Raw genomic sequence first — 17,281 nt, 5'->3', positions numbered from 1 at the left:
CTGCGTGCAATCCTTACCAGGGTACTGGTGATATCTGAGGCCATTGGTTGAAATTATGTTTTTTTAAAAATGTATCCATTTCCATTTGTTTAGTATGTATGGCTTTCATTGGAAGCTATCTCCGACTATTGCAATTTCTAAATGCCACATCCTGTTATTGTCATCATGGAAAAGGATTGTGAATTTCATAATCCACTGCTGTGACATCACAGCAAGGGGATACAACATTTTAGCAGCTTGGGCATCTGTGGAAGTCACGTTATGCATGGTCTGCCGTATAATAGTTTCACTATATAACTGTAACTTGTCAAATTGAGTTGGAGATCAATGGTTGTGTGTGTGTAGTATGAGAACTATGCATTTCCAGCATGGATTCACATGCTCATGAATATTCTCTGTCGTCCAGCTGGGAATCCTCAGTAAAAAAACTTTTTCACTTACAAACTGTATTTCTCCCATAAACAAATCACTGCCCTTTGGGTCATACTGCCCCCATCCAATGACAGTCCTCTCCCTAAGCAACCATCCTCAGATTTCTACCACACGCTTCAGTATTGGGAGTCCTCGAGTTTGCTTTGCAAGCTACTTTTACGTTTTTTCTGTTTTTTCGCGTAAAAAGGCTCTATTTTGGTTCCGAAAGAGCCAATCTGCTCTTCTCTCCATCTGCCGACAGCGGGGATCCATTGTCTGTGAATTTCAGCACCCCTCAAGGGCGAAGATCGTCAAAGTTTCCAGAAGGCCATCGTGCCTACTTCTCGCCCTCTGACCACGACAGAGGAGAAGGAAGGAAGGTCCCTCTTCAAGTCCTGCACCAAGGACAAGCACCTGCAATGCCTCTTCTGTCTGCTTCCAGACCACAAGGAGGGAAATTGCGAGATATGCCATTGTTACGCTCACCTTGCTCCCACAGAGGCGTCGATGTGGACTGGACTGCTGCGATCTCCACCAATGTGACGCGTAGGGCCTAGATGACGGACTAGACTGGCCCACCTAGCTTCGTTTGCTTGGCCCGTAGGAATATTCTTCTGCAAGTGGAGAAAGGGAATTAACCACCCGTGGAGTTGAGCGTAAATCCCCCCACCCCGTTGTTCTCCCCACTGATCACCTTGGATGTCCCCTCTTATAGTCTCATCTGATGATTTGAAAAGACAAGCTCTCCATCCTGCATTGAGCGCAGGGGCGCGTACATAACCAGTTGCTTCACTGGCTCGAAGGAATTAGTGAGTTCCAGGACAATATTGACTCTGATATTCCCATAGGACACCGTAAGTATGTAGTTCGTAAGAGTTCAAATGCCTGACTTTCACTCTTGTCTGATTCCTTGCAGGTTGCAGCTTGACCTTACTGAAGAGTTCCTCGTGGCAACCGGTAATGTTCTTGTAAGGATTTGTATTATCCAACACAGTTCGATAAAATAATGTCCATATGTAACCTGTTGCTTTTTCCCTTATTCAGGCGCTGAGAGAAAGTATGAAGTCTCGGGGAATAATGCCTCCGGCGGTAAAATCAGGTAAGTCTTTAGTGGTGAGGAGAGTTCTCCTTGTTAGTCCCTTCTTTCACCTTGCTTTCCTTTTGTTTCCCCTTAGGGATCGGGGTTCGGCTAGGATGCAGTGGAAGCTGCGCCGACCCTTGAAGAAGAATAGTACGCCCGGTGGTAAAATCAGTTAAGTCTATGGGGGGTATTCCTCTGTGTATTCCCTTGGCTCACCTTGCTGTTCTTGTCTTCTCCTTAGGTGCTGGAGTGCGGCGGGAACATGCAGGAGGATGCAGTGAAATGTGAAGATGCTGCGAAGGCCGGTGAGTTCAGCGCGGCGCTGCAGCAGGCAAGGCGACGCGCATAAAATAACTTCTTTCTTCCAGCTCGAAGGCGCGATGAATCGGGAATTCAGGTAAGAATCAAAGGTATTGCTCTTGTTCTAACCTTTTCTCCTTCTTTCTCCCTTTTTCTAGGAGCTCCAAACTCGAGGCGGGTGTGGTAGAAGACTGGATGCAGACTTGCAGGCAAGGTGAGCGTTACTCTGCTGGATGCAGAATAACGCGAAGCGTGTGCTGCTCTTCGGGCGTGGTTTAAATAGCCTCCAAAGTAGTCCCAGGTAAGTATTCCTCCCCAGCGCCACCCGAGTAAAAAATAGTCCCTAGGTAAAATAGTCCCTTCCAAGCATCTTTTGGCTTGGAGCTCTTGCAGCATGGTCTGCATCAGGTAAGTTTGCAGCATGGTCTACATCAGGTAAGTTTTAATCTATGAGCCTGGCGCCTATGGCGCCAGGACTGACTCTCCATATGAGCCTGGCGCCATAGGCACCAGGACTGCACCCGAATAGCCCCTAGCAGGGGTTGTTGGGCTTGCTTGGGGTAACTTGATGCCTGCTTCCGGGGTTGCTGGACTTGGTCTGGGTCCCCCAGGGTAGGCATCATGACAGCACTCCCCCCCCCCAAAGGCCCCTCCTAAAGTCGTTCTTCCCAGTGGTTTCGGTTTGTCTGGGAAATTTCGGTGGAATATTTTCACCAATCGGGGTGCATGAACATGGTCACTAGGTTCCCATGACCTTTCGTGTGGTCCGTAACCTTTCCAGTCGATTAAATAAAAAAGTTTTGACTTTATCAGCTTGGAGTCCAGGATGTTCTTAACTTCAAATTTGGGTTCTCCGGCTTCAAGGATGGGGTCTGGTGGCTTGGTTAGTCTTGTCCCTGGTTGTACTGGCTTCAAAAGTGACACATGAAAGACTGGATGAATTCGCATATTAGCAGGTAAGTCCAATTCGACAACCACCGGTTTGATAATGGCCCTAATAGAGTAAGGTCCTAAATATCTGGGGTTAAAGGTCCGTGTCCCCTTTAGAGGTATATGTTTTGTGGCTAACCATACTTGGTCCCCTATTTGGTATTGTTGAGAATCACTTCTATGCCGATCAGCATCTTTCTTGTATTTTTCTTTCGCCTGTTTTAAATGTGTAGTTGCTTCCTTAAAGGCTTGTGTAATTGTAGCGTGCAGATGGTCCACTGCGGGCATTTCTAAGTGTTGGGGTGAGTCAAGGTCTGAGGTTCGAGGATGGTGCCCATATAAGGTATAAAAGGGGCTTTGTCCAGTTCCAGAGTGTACTGAATTATTGTATGCATATTCGGCAATCCAAAGAATGTCTTTCCAATTACTCTCCGTCTGATGTAACATACAACGCAGGTATTGTTCAAGAGTCTGGTTGGTCCTCTCCGTTTGACCATCGGTCTGGGGGTGGTGACTGGTCGATAACCTCACATCAATTTGTGCCAATTGACAGCATTTTTTCCAAAAATGTGAAATGAATTGACTGCCCCGGTCAGAGACCAATACAGACGGAAATCCGTGTATGCGAACAATGTTTTCGAGGAACTCCTTGGCCAGGATTGAAGCAGAAGGTAATCCCTTTAAAGGAATAAAGTGGGCCATCTTGGAAAAAAGATCCACAATAACTAGAATGGTGTTAAATCCATTGCATGGGGGTAGATCAGTAATAAAGTCTAACGATAAGGTGTGCCATGGTGTAAGCGGAATGTCTAAAGGTTGTAAGAGTCCAGCTGGTTTTTTCTTTTGACTTTTGTTTTGGGCGCAAATGCCACAAGACATCACAAATGATTTAATATCCTTTTGCCAGATGGGCCACCAGAATTGTCTTTTAATTTTAGCTTCAGTTTTTGCAATACCTGGATGCACCTCCATTAGGGTATCATGATAACGGGAAATGACTAGCTCTTGTAGTTCCTTGTGTGGCAGAAATAGCCGTCCTTGGTAATAAGGCAGATCATTGGTGACAGAGTAGTCCCGGCCTTTCTTTACCCAGTCCTGAAAGGCTGTAGAATCAAAGAGTTGCTGGATCTTTATCTGAATGTCCTCTAGAGTCTGTAGAGTAGTCATGCCAAGAATCCTTTGTTCGGGATTTATAGGTACTGGTTCAGGGTTCACTTCTGCCTCTCCCATCCCTATTCGGGATAAGGTGTCTGCTTTACCATTCTTACAACCTGGTCGATAGGTTATCACGAAATCGAACTCGGCAAAGAACAATGCCCATCGGAGTTGACGTGACGATTGGGCCTTGGCTGTCTTTAAATACTGTAAGTTCTGGTGATCGGTGATCACAGTAATGGTATGCCTGCCACCGAGAAGATAGTGCCGCCAAGCCTTGAAGGCGGATTTAATGGCTAATAACTCCTTATCGGTAACCGCATAGTTTAACTCAGGTGCCGAGAACGTTCTGGACCAAAACGCTACTGGGTGAAGCTGGCCAGTTTCAGGGTCCTTTTGAGACAGGACAGCTCCCATGGCTAGACTGGATGCATCAGTTTCCACTATGTATGGAAGTTCAGGGCGCGGGTGCTTTAATACAGGTGCAGATGTGAATTTCGCTTTCAGCTCGTGGAAGGCATTTTCAGCTTCTTCAGTCCACATAAAGCGTTTATTTTTTCGCAAGAGTGCTGTGATAGGATGTACAACATGTGAAAAATCCGGGATGAATCTGCAGTAGAAATTGGCAAAGCCGAGCATACTTTGTACTCCTTTAACTGAACCTGGTGATGGCCACTTAAGGATTGCGTCCACCTTTCGTGAATCCATTCGGACTCCCTTTGGGGTCATGATAAGCCCAAGGAATTCAACTTCTGTGGCATGAAAAACGCATTTTTCCAGTTTTGCATATAGTTTGTGCTGGCGCAATTTCTCAAGAACTGCTCGGACGTGCTTCACATGGTCAGATTCTGAAGAGGAGTATACTAGAATATCATCGATATATACAACCACACAAATGTCAATGAGTTCACAAAGGACATCGTTCATGAAGTATTGGAAGTCTGCTAAACCCTTCACCTGGTATTCGAATAACCCATACTTAGTGCAGAAAGCAGTCTTCCATTTGTCGCCCTCTTTTACACGTACCAGATGGTATGCCCCCCGGAGATCTAATTTAGTGTATATGCAAGCGTCCTTCACTTGGTCTAGTAGTTCAGGGATCAGAGGCAATGGGTATCGGTTCATAACAGTTATCTGGTTCAATGCACGGTAGTCTATGCATGTTCTGAGGTCACCTTCCTTTTTGGGCACGAAGAACAAAGCTGAAGATGCAGGGGACTTAGATGGGCGAATAAAGCCATTGGCAAGGTACTGGTCTAAGTATTGTCGTAGGTGAAGGTTCTCAGGTTCCGTAAGGGCATAGATCCTGCTACAAGGGGGTTGTGCACCGGGTATGAGATTGATTTGGCAATCGTACGATCTGTGAGGAGGTAAGGTGTTTGCCTGTTCTTTTTGGAAGACATCCTGGAATTCTTGGTATTCAGGAGGTAGTTGCATGACTTCTGTGGTTACTGTGGTCAGGCAAGCGCTCAGATTTTTCTTTGGGTAACAGGTTTGCGCACAATCCGGGAAGGTTATTCTCTTCTCTCGCCAATCAATACAAGGATTATGTGTTTCCAACCAAGGTATCCCCAGTATTATTTGGAACTGTGGGGCCTTGATTAGATCAAACATAATAGCCTCTCGATGCCCATCCGGACCCACTAATGTCATCTCTGCGGTGGAATGAGTTACAGGCCCAGAGGCAATTTCAGTTCCATCAACTGTGGTGATGACATCTGAGGTGGTTTTTCGGCAGAGAGGCAGATTCATCCTGGAAGCCAATTCGTAGTCCACATAGTTTCCTATGGCCCCGCTATCAATGTATGCCCTTACTGCGTGCATATGCGATGGCTGCCCTGGATCTACGAGGACCATTGGTATGATGAAATGCAAGGTCTGAGTAGCCTTCTTCAAGCTCGGCAAGCGGACCTCTACGATTGTCGGGTGTGGTCGTTTTCCCGAGTCTGATTCCGTATGGCTTTTATCAGCAGCTCCTACCACCTTCTTGGGTGGTTTTACAGGGCAATCCCGTAGAAAATGCCCAGAAGTTCCACAATATAGAAAAATTGCATTTGCCGTCTCCTTTCTCGTTCCTTCTGGGTTAAGGGTCCTTTAGCCCCTCCGATTTGCATGGGTTCTGAAGCCTCTGCTCCTTTGGGGTTAGCGTGGGTTTTGACCCACACCCTGTTCTCAAACTTGGCTCGATCAGCCTTTCTGTTCTGAAGTCTATGATCTAACTGGACCACTAAGTCTATACATTCAGCACAGTCTTGAGGTGGGTTCACGACTTGAGCCAAGACATCCTTGAGTTCTCGAAGCCCTCGATGAAATAACGTGATTCGTTTTTACCTCGGGCCATCCAGTTTCCACTATCAACCTATTAAAGGTCGCGATGTAAGATAGAAGGTCCTGGTTACCCTGTCGTAGGGACAAAAGTTCGTTATCCAGGGCCTGTCCCTGGGAGGGCCGGGCAAATAGTCTTTCCATGCTCGTTTGAAAGCCCTGAAAATCCCAAAGAATTGGGTCATCCTGAGTAACTAGTGGAATTGACCAATCAGCTGCACTGCCGCTGAGATATGACAATCAAAAGGCTACCTTGGCTTGATCATTTGGGAAGGCTCCAGGTCTGCATAAAAAGTGCAAGCAGCATTGGTTCATAAACACGGCGAACCTTTTGGGATCTCCAGCAAAGCGTTCGGGTGGAGCTAATGGAAAATTTCCAGGTAGGTTTATTTGCACAGGGTTACTCGATAACACAGGAGCTGGATTTCCCACGGAACCAGGTAGGGGTGCTTGTCCAGCCTGGCTTTGCAATAGTTGCCTAGCAAGGTCATCAGTTCGCTCCTTTGACAAAATCAGTTCCCTCCTAAGGGCATTGGTTTCTTGATGGGCGGAATGCACTTCAGCCCTCAGTTCCCCTAGTAATTGGGCCAATTGGTCAGTCTCTGAGGTATCCATAACGCCCGGGTGGGAATTTGTAGGTAGGCTTTGCGTTCTGTTACGCTCACCTGGCTCCCACAGAGGTGTCGATCTGGACTGGACTGCTGCGATCTCCACCAATGTGATGCGTAGGGCCGAGATGACGGACTGGACTGGCCCACCTAGCTTCGTTTGCTTGGCCCGTAGAAATATTCTTCTGCAAGTGGAGAAAGGGAATTAACCACCCGTGGAGTTGAGTGTAAATCCCCCCACCCCGTTGTTCTCCCCACTGATCACCTTGGATGTCCCCTCTTATAGTCTCACCTGATGATTTGAAAAGATGAGCTCTCCATCCTGCATTGAGCGCAGGGGCGCGTAGATAACCAGTTGCTCCACTGCTCGAAGGAATTGGTGAGTTCCAGGACAATATTGACTCCAATATTCCCGGCAAGACGCCGTAAGTATGTAGTTCGTAAGAGTTCAAATGCCTGACTTTCACTCTTGTCCGATTCCTTGCAGGTTGCAGCTTGACCTTACTGAAGAGTTCCTTGTGGCAACCGGTAATGTTCTGGTAAGGATTTGTATTATCCAACACAGTTCGATAAAATAATGTCCATATGTAACCTTTTGCTTTCTCCCTTATTCAGGCGCTGAGAGAAAGTATGAAGTCTCAGGGAATAATGCCTCCGGCGGTAAAATCAGGTAAGTCTTTAGTGGTGAGGAGGGTTCCCCTTGTTAGTCCCTTCTTTCACCTTGCTGTCCTTTTGTTTCCCCTTAGGGGCCGGGGTTCGGCTAGGATGCAGTGGAAGCTGCGCCGACCTGTGAAGAAGAATAGTACGACCGGTGGTAAAAACAGGTAAGTCTATGGGGGGTATTCCTCTGTGTATTCCCTTGGCTCACCTTGCTGTTCTTGTCTTCTCCTTAGGTGGCGGAGTGCGGCGGGAACATGCAGGAGGATGTGGTGAAATGTGAAGATGCTGCGAAGGCCGGTGAGTTCAGCGCGGCGCTGCAGCAGGCGAGGCGAAGCGCATAAAATAAGCTTGAAGGCGCGATGAATCGGGAATTCAGGTAAGGATCATAGATATTGCTCTTGTTCTAACCTTTTCTCCTTCTTTCTCCCTTTTTCTAGGAGCTCCAAACTCGAGGCGGGCGTGGCAGAAGACTGGATGCAGACTTGCAGACACGGTGAGCGTTACGCTGCTGGATGCAGAATAACGCGAAGCGTGTGCTGCTCTTCGGGCGTGGTTTAAATAGCCTCCAAAGTAGTCCCAGGTAAGTATTCCTCCCCCGCCCCACCCGAGTAAAAAATAGTCCCTAGGTAAAATAGTCCCTTCCAAGCCTCTTTTGGCTTGGAGCTCTTGCAGCATGGTCTGCATCAGGTAAGTTTTAATCTATGAACCTGGCACCAGGACTGACTCGCCATAGGCGCCAGGACTGCACCCAAATAGCCCCCAGCAGGGGTTGTTGGGCTTGCTTGAGGTAACTTGATGCCTGCTTCCAGGGTTGCTGGACTTGGTCTGGGTCCCCGGGGGTAGGCATCATGACAGCCGTGGCTTCTCCAAGAAGACGTCAATGGACAGGCACAGTAAGCCTCTGCCCCGTGCCCTGAGCAGGGTCATGCTTCACCCCGGGCTGGCCGGTCTGAGGAGCGGTCTTCTAAGTCCTGTGAGGGCCCCATATCTGTGGGGGCCCAAGATGAGGCCAAGAACCGCAAGTCCGGGTCCACCGGGGTTGCAGCGGAAGCAGGTCCAACAGCAGACAGGGCACGATCAACATCACCCTATGCATCCATGGCCAGCCAGCAATCGAGCTCCTCCTTGAAGAGAAAGTCCAACCTGGCTAAACTGCAGGAGAAGCCACAAAAGCCCCGGACAGAGGATAATGCGGCCGAACTGCCCAAGAAGATCCAGGTGGTACAGGATAAATCGTCCACGATCGAGCTAGTGGCAGCGGCTCTTGAAGGTATCCCTCTGTCTGAGGCGCAAGGCCGCCGTAGTGACTGAGCAAATCTGCCGGCAACCCTGAGAAGGAGACACCTTCCAAGAACCTGGTTCCAGCCCCTCACGGTGGATAGGGGGCTAGGGGAGCATGGAGGCCTCAGATCAGTCCCAGGCCATGGCCCAAGCCATGGGAATTTCGTCCACAGACAGCGAGGACCTGGAGTCCTTAAGCATGGTCTACAAGGACGTGGTAGAGGAGGACGACAATTATGGCATGGGGCCTAATGTTCCGATCACTGCAACTCCGCTGAGGGATGTTTCTCTGGACATCATATCGGACCTCCACACCATGGTGTCGGAGATCCAGAAGAGAATGCCGCAAGGACCGGTTCCAATGGTCCCCCCATCAGCCGCCACACCCATGTTGGGCCCCCATTTCCCGAGACACTGGGGCGGACAAAACGACAGATAATGTCAATGCAGGCTAGGGTGTCCCCACCGGACAAGGTTGGGTCGTTTCATTTAATTATCGCCAGAGCATCCGAGCTGTTCAGTTTGTGCTCAAAGAAACCAGGAAGGAGGGTTAACTGTACCAGAGGCGTGAAGCCAAAAAGAAGACAATCATGGCGGTGCCCCTCCTGGACGATGTGTGGGAGGAGGGCCTGGCCCTCTTGAAGAACCCTTGCAAGGTTACAGTCAAACGAGATAGGCTGGAGAAGAAGCACCGGGTGCTGAAATCCGTGCCCGAGATCGCAACCATCACCGGATTCGGTGGTCTTGGTGGATGCGAGGACATGGTCAGCTAACCCGTCCTCGTCGTCTTCAGTCCTTCCATACAGCGAGCGGTAGAAGATGGACACCATGGGAAGGAAGGTGATTTACACTGCAGCTTCCACTATCAAGGCAGCCAACGCACTGGCGATCCTAGCCAGGTACGTCGGGGAGCTGTGTTACAAGATAGGTCCTATTTTGGAGTTCCTCCCGGACAAGAGGATGGAGGCAATCGCTCTGTTCCAGGAGGGAGTGGTAGCGTCTGATCACAGTGGCACTGGACGTTGCTGACACTTAGTTCTGGCAGATGGTGAACAGTGTCTGTCTTAGTTGACAAGGCTGGATGAAGGCCACGAATTTCCGCAAGCAGGTCCAGGTGAAGGTACTGGACATGCCTTTCGATGGAGATGACCTTTTCAGGAAGGTTGTCAACGAGTCCCCTACAGGCCATCAAGGTGGATACGGAGATGGCCTGTTCTTTGGGCACCCTACAGCAGCACTGCTCTTCTTTTTGCTCCGCCAGATCATAGTCTGCCAGGTAATCGAAAGGGTTCTCTCCATCATACCGTCAGCCTTCCAGATCCACGACTCGGGAAGCCTACATAAGCCATAAGCCGGTCCCAGGCCTACCGTGGCAGAGGACAGGGTCGATGTTGCCCAAAGGACAGGGCGCTGGCGCCAAAGCAAGCCTGAACTGAGCAGGACGTCAGGCCCCCACCTGTGCACCCCAGTGGGAGGCCGGCTGACGAGGATCGTCAGCGAGTGGGATGGGATCACCACCGACAGATGGTGGACGCTCTTGCCCAAGGACATACCCTGGAATTTCAGCACAGGTGTCCGCGGTTCCCTCCGATGGCCCTTCGGGAGTAGCACATCCCTCAGCTCTTAGAGGGGGTACGGCCCATGCTACGAAAAGGGGCGATAGAGCTGGTTGCCAGCAACTCGGGGGCTCCAGAGTCTATTCAAGATATTTCTTGGTCAGAAATAAGATGTGGGGGCTGGAGGCCCATTCTAGATGTACGACGTCTGAACAAGTACCTCAAGTCTCCGAAATTCAGGATGGTCACGTTGCAAAATGCGCTCGGCCAACCGGAAAGAGGGGATTTCTTGACGTTGCTGGAGCCAGACTCAATACAGTGTTCTGCCTGGCATCACCCTCGGAGGAGAGGGTAGTAGCCATTCAAGGGAAGTTGCAGCATCTGTTGTCGATAAAGACGGCCACGGTGCAAATCATCAGGTCCTTTCTCTGCATATTGTACTGCATCTACCTCATCCGGCTTTGCAGGTTACAGATGCAACCTCTTCAGGAGTTCCTGGACACTCGCTGGATACAAGTGTCCGGAAACTTTGCGGACAAGATCACTCTGGACGATGAGTTCTGGCGGGCGATAGTGTGGTGGGGCGTCCGCTCCAACATCGCCCAGGGCACAGGATTTCAGAACCCCCCATTCCAGGAAACAGACGCTTCCCTGGAAGGCTGGGGAGCCCACACCGGGTATCTGTACTCCAGGGGTCTGTGGCTGCTGGAGGAGAAGGATCTCCATAACAACATCCTTGAGCTACAGGCAGTGTTCTGGGCCCTCAAGTCGTTCCTTCCTTCTCTGAAGGACAAGGTTGTGAGGATCTTCACGGACACACCACCACAATGTTCTAAATCAGGAAACGGGGGTCACTAGATCCCTGGCGCTCTCCATGGAAGCGTAGGACTTCTGGCGCTGGGCCGTTGGACAAGAAATGTTCCTCGTCCCCCTTCACCTAGCGGGAGTCGCAAACACTATTGCAGACTCCCTCAGCAGGGAATTGCGCTCCTGCCACAAGTGTGAACTTATGCAGCACCAGGTGGACAGCATCTTTGCCAAGCCAGTGGGCGGACCCCAGATCTATCGGTTTGCGACGGCGGCAAACTCCAAATGCCAGAAGTTCGGCAGCAGATTCCACCAATCGAGGAACCTGGGGGACGCGTTCTTCCTGTGGGAAGGGATGTTACTGTACGCATTTCCTCCATTGCCTTTCCTGCTATGAGTCATCAACACACTCAGTGTCAGTGCAGGGTGATACTTATCGACCTGGCGTGGCCGAGGCTCTTCTCAGCTTGTCGTCATTGCCTCCGGCCAAGCTATCAGCGGTCCCGGATCTTCTCACCAGAGAAGGAGGCACAATCCTGCATCACAAACCAGGATTGCTCAACCTGAGGGCTTGGCTCCTGCATCTGTAGAGTTTGGAGGATATGAGTTGCCATCGAACAAGGAGGTCCTCGCCAAGGCCAGGGCTTTGTCGACTTTGAAGAGCCACTGGCACAAGTGGAAGCATTTTGTTACATGTTGCAGAAGATTTAGCCTTCTGAGGGTCACGGGCACACATATTCTTCCGTACTTGCTATCCTTCGCCAAGTCCGGACTGGCGCACGCCTCGATCAAAGTACATCTGGTGGCTATATCACACTACGCCAGTTCTCCAGAACGGTCTTCACTTTGGTCTCATTGACTCGTCAAGGAGTTCCTCAAAGGACTTTTTCGATCTTTCCTGCCGGTGAAGCTTCCTGCCCCGGCATGGGTAATCAACGTGGTTCTGATGAGGCTCATTGGGGCCCCCTTTGAGCCTATGCATCAGGCACCTTTGAAGTTCCTCTCGTGGAAAACTGCTTACCTTGTGACCATCACCTCTGCCAGGAGGGTGCGTGAGATACGGGCCCTATCCTGCAAGCAGCCAAACCTGACTTTCCACGAATCGAGGGTGGTGCCGCAAACGCACCCCTCTTTCATGCCGAAGGTTCTGCCAGAATTCCACCTCAAAAAACCGTTTGATGTTACCTGTTTTTTCCCCAAAACCTTTGTCACCGGCTGAGAGAGCCTTGCACTCGATAGACGTTGCTCGTGACCTGAAGTTCCACATGGCACGCACAACGTGTTTTTGGAACACTTTCCAGCTGTTTATGAACTTTGGTCCTGTGAACTATGGGAAGCCCTTGCCCAAGGCTTCCATCTCAAGGTGGCTCTCCGGCTGCATCATGCACTGTCATCGGTTGGCGAACCGTCAGCTGCCCGGCCATCCAAGAGCCCACTCCACCAGAATGATTGCTGCAACAACGTTGTTCATGGTAGGTGTGCCACTGCTGCACATCTTCAGGGCTAGTACGCAGGGGTCCACACACACCTTCACAAAGTTTTACTGCGTCGACAGGGATTCCAGGGAAGAGTCCAGAGTCAGCCCATGCAGTGCTACGCAACCTGTTCGCTTGAGGTGAGTTTGTTACAGAGGTAGGGTGAATTGCTTCTGTGGACCCTTGCCACCTCCCGTGGTTGTGTAATGTGGTTCTGCTGGTTATTCATTATTCATGAGCATGTGAATCCATGCCAGATCCCATGCTGGAGAAGGAGCAAGTTACTTACCTGTAACTACTGTTCTCCAGCATGGGTCTGGCATGGATTCACATGCAAACCCTCCCTCCGTCCCCTCTGCAGCTCTTCTTGGTCACACTGGCACTTTCCGCGCTTACCAAATCTGAAGATGGCTGCCAGAGGCGGGGTTTAGCGAGAGCACTGTCACTGAATGGGGACAGTATGACCCAGAGGACAGTGATTGGTTTATGGGAGAAATAGTTTGCAAGTGAAAGTGAAGCTGCTTTTTCTTTTAGTGAGGATTCCCAGCCTGATGGGGAATATTAATTAGCATGTGAATCCATGCTGGAGAACAATAGTTACAGGTAAGTAACTTGTTCCTTACCCACAATGCTCCTAGTCAATGTTTTTTCCGGATAGTTTGTGTCCGCCATCGGTTTGGCCGTAAAGTGAACAATAGAGAACAACTAAATAGAGGACCTCAACGTGGTGATTGGGAAGAATTTTTCCGGTTGGTTGTATGGGAATGAGCATTCATGTTTTAGTGGATTTTTTTATTATTTTTATTTTTTTTATTTTAAGATCTGTGATTGGTCAAATATGTATGTAAAAAATGAATCGCAACTTTAGTTGCTAGAGCGATCTCTGAGATCTGCAACTGAAATATCCAACTCTTCTTTACTTGTGTGCCCGAATTGGTACAGGGTATAGAAGGTGGGTGAGATATGGGGCACCTTGATAAGGTGGAAGCCAATGTTGCAAGAGGGCAGAAACGATGCTCCCTTCTGACCTATTGCTGCCCAACCAAGGCTGCTCAGTCTTTTAACTAGATAATGAGAGTTGAGGTGGGAGACACAGAGGGGCTCTGATAGTTCCTCAGAGCCCCTGAAAAACTCTATATTATGTAAAACTCTTTACAAGGACACTTGGGAGTCCTTGTAAAGAGTTTTACATAATGTGATTTCATCACAGTTCTCAAGCATTTTCAGTGTCCAACCCACCAGGAAAAGGCTCTCTTTAAATGTTTCTCTGAGTCCAATAATCGATTTCCATAGTAAACCGAGCATTGTTGCCAGTGGCAGACTTTGGAGAGTTTGTTCCTTCCCGAATTTAGGAATAAAGAATGACAATCTGGGTGTGTTACATATTGGAAGTCACAGAAACTCATGAGTTTATTCCTCAATTATCTGGTTTTCGCCTTTTTCAGGGTGGGGTTTGTGGTAGGGCCTACGCTCATCTCACCTCATCTAGCTAATGAAGGAAGTCTAAACAACCAGTGGTAAAAGTGTCATGGATTCATATAAAGGACTGTTGTGGAAAGGAAGTTTGCCCTCTTTGGGATTTCCAAACTCAATGTCAAAGGCAACAGTCCACCTCTGTTTCAGGTCTGGGCTTGCTGCCTGTGTAGCTCAGTCTGTTGTAGCTTCTTGATTTTTCTTTGGGTTTCACCTGAGGTGCAGGTATTGAGCAACCTGTGTCCAGTCTTCCCGTGGCCCTTCTAGATGTTCAACCTTCATGTGGGACCACCACCACTAATGCTGTGGGTCATTTTGATGAGTCATAGTGCAGAGGCACAATGGTGTTTCAGAGCCTTGGGTTCACTGCACGATTACCTTTCAGATTTGGGCACCTGGACCCTGCTCCACCTTTTGGTCACCATCTTTTCCTCCACACTTTTCTTACTCTTGGGGTTCCGCCCTTCGTTCCTTAGTCTTGTACCTGTCTCTTCTTTCTGGGGTTCTTTTCTTCATCTCCTTGTCTTTCACTTGTCCCACCTCCCTAGGTATTGTGCTTCTCCTCTTTGTGTTGTCATTCTGCTTCTGCCTTATGTGTTAGTCCTCCTTTTCCTGTATGCATGTGATATGTTCTTTTGCTAAGATCAATCCATTATCTATTCCTCCATACGTTTTCTTCTCTGGGTGTTTGTTGCTTAATATTAATTTGTGAGCATCTTTCCTTTTTTTTAAATTATGGGTACAGTTTAGAAAATTAAAACTTTTATACATTTCTTATTCCTTTCAATGCTTTAAAATTATTATTAATAATCATACATTGCAATCATCCTTAATTCATGAATCCTAATAATCCTTTAAATGAATATTTATGCTATAAAAACCTAGCTTCCCCTCATATCTAAATATAGTCTCCTATTCGCTCCTAAGACTTTATTCCTTAAAAACATAACTTGTCTTCCCTCAATGCTGAACTTCTTACCTATTAAAATACTATTTTTCTCCTAACATTTAATAAACTATTTTAATAAAACTGATCAACACAAAAATCAAACTCTTCTGATTTCCATTTAGTAGTCTGCTCCACAATACTTCTAAAGTAGAAGTCATAATAAACTAAGTTAGTTGAAATGTTTCCATCTTAGGTCCCTAGTCCCCTGCATGACATGGTTAGATGTTTTTTATTTTTACAAAATCTTCAGAATCTTTTTACTTTAGGGATACCTCTTCTGGGTCCCCAAACATCCAAGGTACCTATCTGATTTATCCTAAATTTCATTAATAAGCCTATGCATCTCAGATCTACAAAACATCTTAAGTACTCTGGTGTAGTATCATACTTCCTTATTGTTTTCTTATATTCATTGAGTAAAGAGTACTTATTTAGACCCTGACACTGTTTTACCCAATCCTACTCTCGTGTCAATTTGGCTCTTAGGGTATTGGCTGCAAGCTACTTGTTCCATGCTGGGCGGCAGGATAGTTCGGGGGCAATGCGTTTGGCTTGGAAGCAAGACAACACAGAGCAACACAGGTTTGAATCCAGGTCTCATGCTTACAGACTGGTCTGCGATATTAGACATGTTATAAACGATTAATAATTGCTTTTACTCAAGACCCTGCCACATTTACCATAAAACGTATTTAGTACCGATGAATACCCCTTATCTAGAATTGTGTGTTTCGTATGAGGACTGTGTTGGTAGAATTAGTATTTTGTGTAATATCATTATTCTCTTCGAGACAATAACAGAATACATTGACTGTAGTCCTAATTCTAGTTTTATCGGTAAATGCATAGGTGAATTCAGGATTATTTTCCAAAATAAGCTTTTCTAACCTATTTAGGACCGGCTCCTTTGGTGTATACGTTATTGCTAGGCCATCAGTCCAAGAAGGGATTTATTTTTGTTTCGTAAAACATTAAAAGAGGCATCAGAGTGATTCTGCAATATTTGTATTTTACTTTCTTCATTTGAGCAATTAGTTGAATTTGCTTCGATATTAATCTTGCCCCAACATCCCCTGAATTAGGGGCTGTATGAATCTGGATCCTTCACATACCACCCCTGTTGTGCTATTCTTTTATTATTTTTAACTATAATTACAGCTGATTTAGCGGTCTTTGCATTCATATCTCTGAAGTAAATTCTGATGCGTCATAGAGATCACTGAAACCCATTTTCGTCTTCTCAAATATAATTGTTGTCTGCGAATGCTGACATTTTCATAGCCGATCGTCTGAGGAAAAGTTTTTGTTTTCTCTAATATTTCCCACATATCACAGACGTTCAAGTTAAAGAGGCTTAGGGCCAGCACACATCCTTGTTGAAGGCCAACACAGTGGTTATTTCTTTTGTTACACTACCTGTTTCATTGATTATTATCCGGGTAGAGGTTTTAGAGTAGAGTTGTACGATTATTTTTTAACAATAATCCATTTCCAGAACGTGTTCCACAGTTTCCCACATCCAATGCTGCATGAAGATCTAAAAAGACCCCATCTACCGGATGACAATTTGAGCCACATGCCTGGTCTCAACATTTTTATTATGTGGCCAATAAGTGAGATAGATTTGTGTGCAAAAGATGTGTTCTGGAAAGACAAAGTTGGAATATTCTATACTTGATATATAAGGGCATGAGGTGGACATTAAAAGTGTTTTCACACAAGGACTTCCACAAATAGTCATGGATCAAAAGGGAGGAAACATGTTATCTAAATTTGCGCCAAATCTACAGTATGGGTCAGGCCAACTATCGATTACTTTTGAACAAATTATTAAGGATAACAGAGAACTAATATTAAAACAAGCAGTATTGCTAGGCTTGTTTACAATGATGCCAGTCATGAGAACCTTGGTTTGAGGTGACCTCAATTGGATGGAATTTTTATCTATGGTGAGAACTGATCTGATGGTGTTCGATTATTTTTGTTTAAACGATTTATATTTTACAGGAAAAAGCAAATGCATTGCAAACATAGGTGCAAAGCCAACAATAAGTACCATAACAATTCAATTAATAACTTTGACAAAAGTAACTAAACACGGAATAGCTGAATACCCTTACTATCACTCGTCATCAAATTACCAGATGCAACCAACCCTATGTAAAGTAATTAAACAAATGGAAAAACACATACACACATAACGAGATGACAAGACATACCTTACACGTGCACACACACAACCATCACTCAAACACACAAATAAAGTGTTT

Source organism: Ambystoma mexicanum, chromosome 9 (assembly GCF_040938575.1).
Source record: "Ambystoma mexicanum isolate Mex_15411 chromosome 9, UKY_AmexF1_1, whole genome shotgun sequence".
Classification (NCBI taxonomy): Eukaryota; Metazoa; Chordata; class Amphibia; order Caudata; family Ambystomatidae; genus Ambystoma; species Ambystoma mexicanum.
This window is presented reverse-complemented; position numbering follows the sequence as displayed.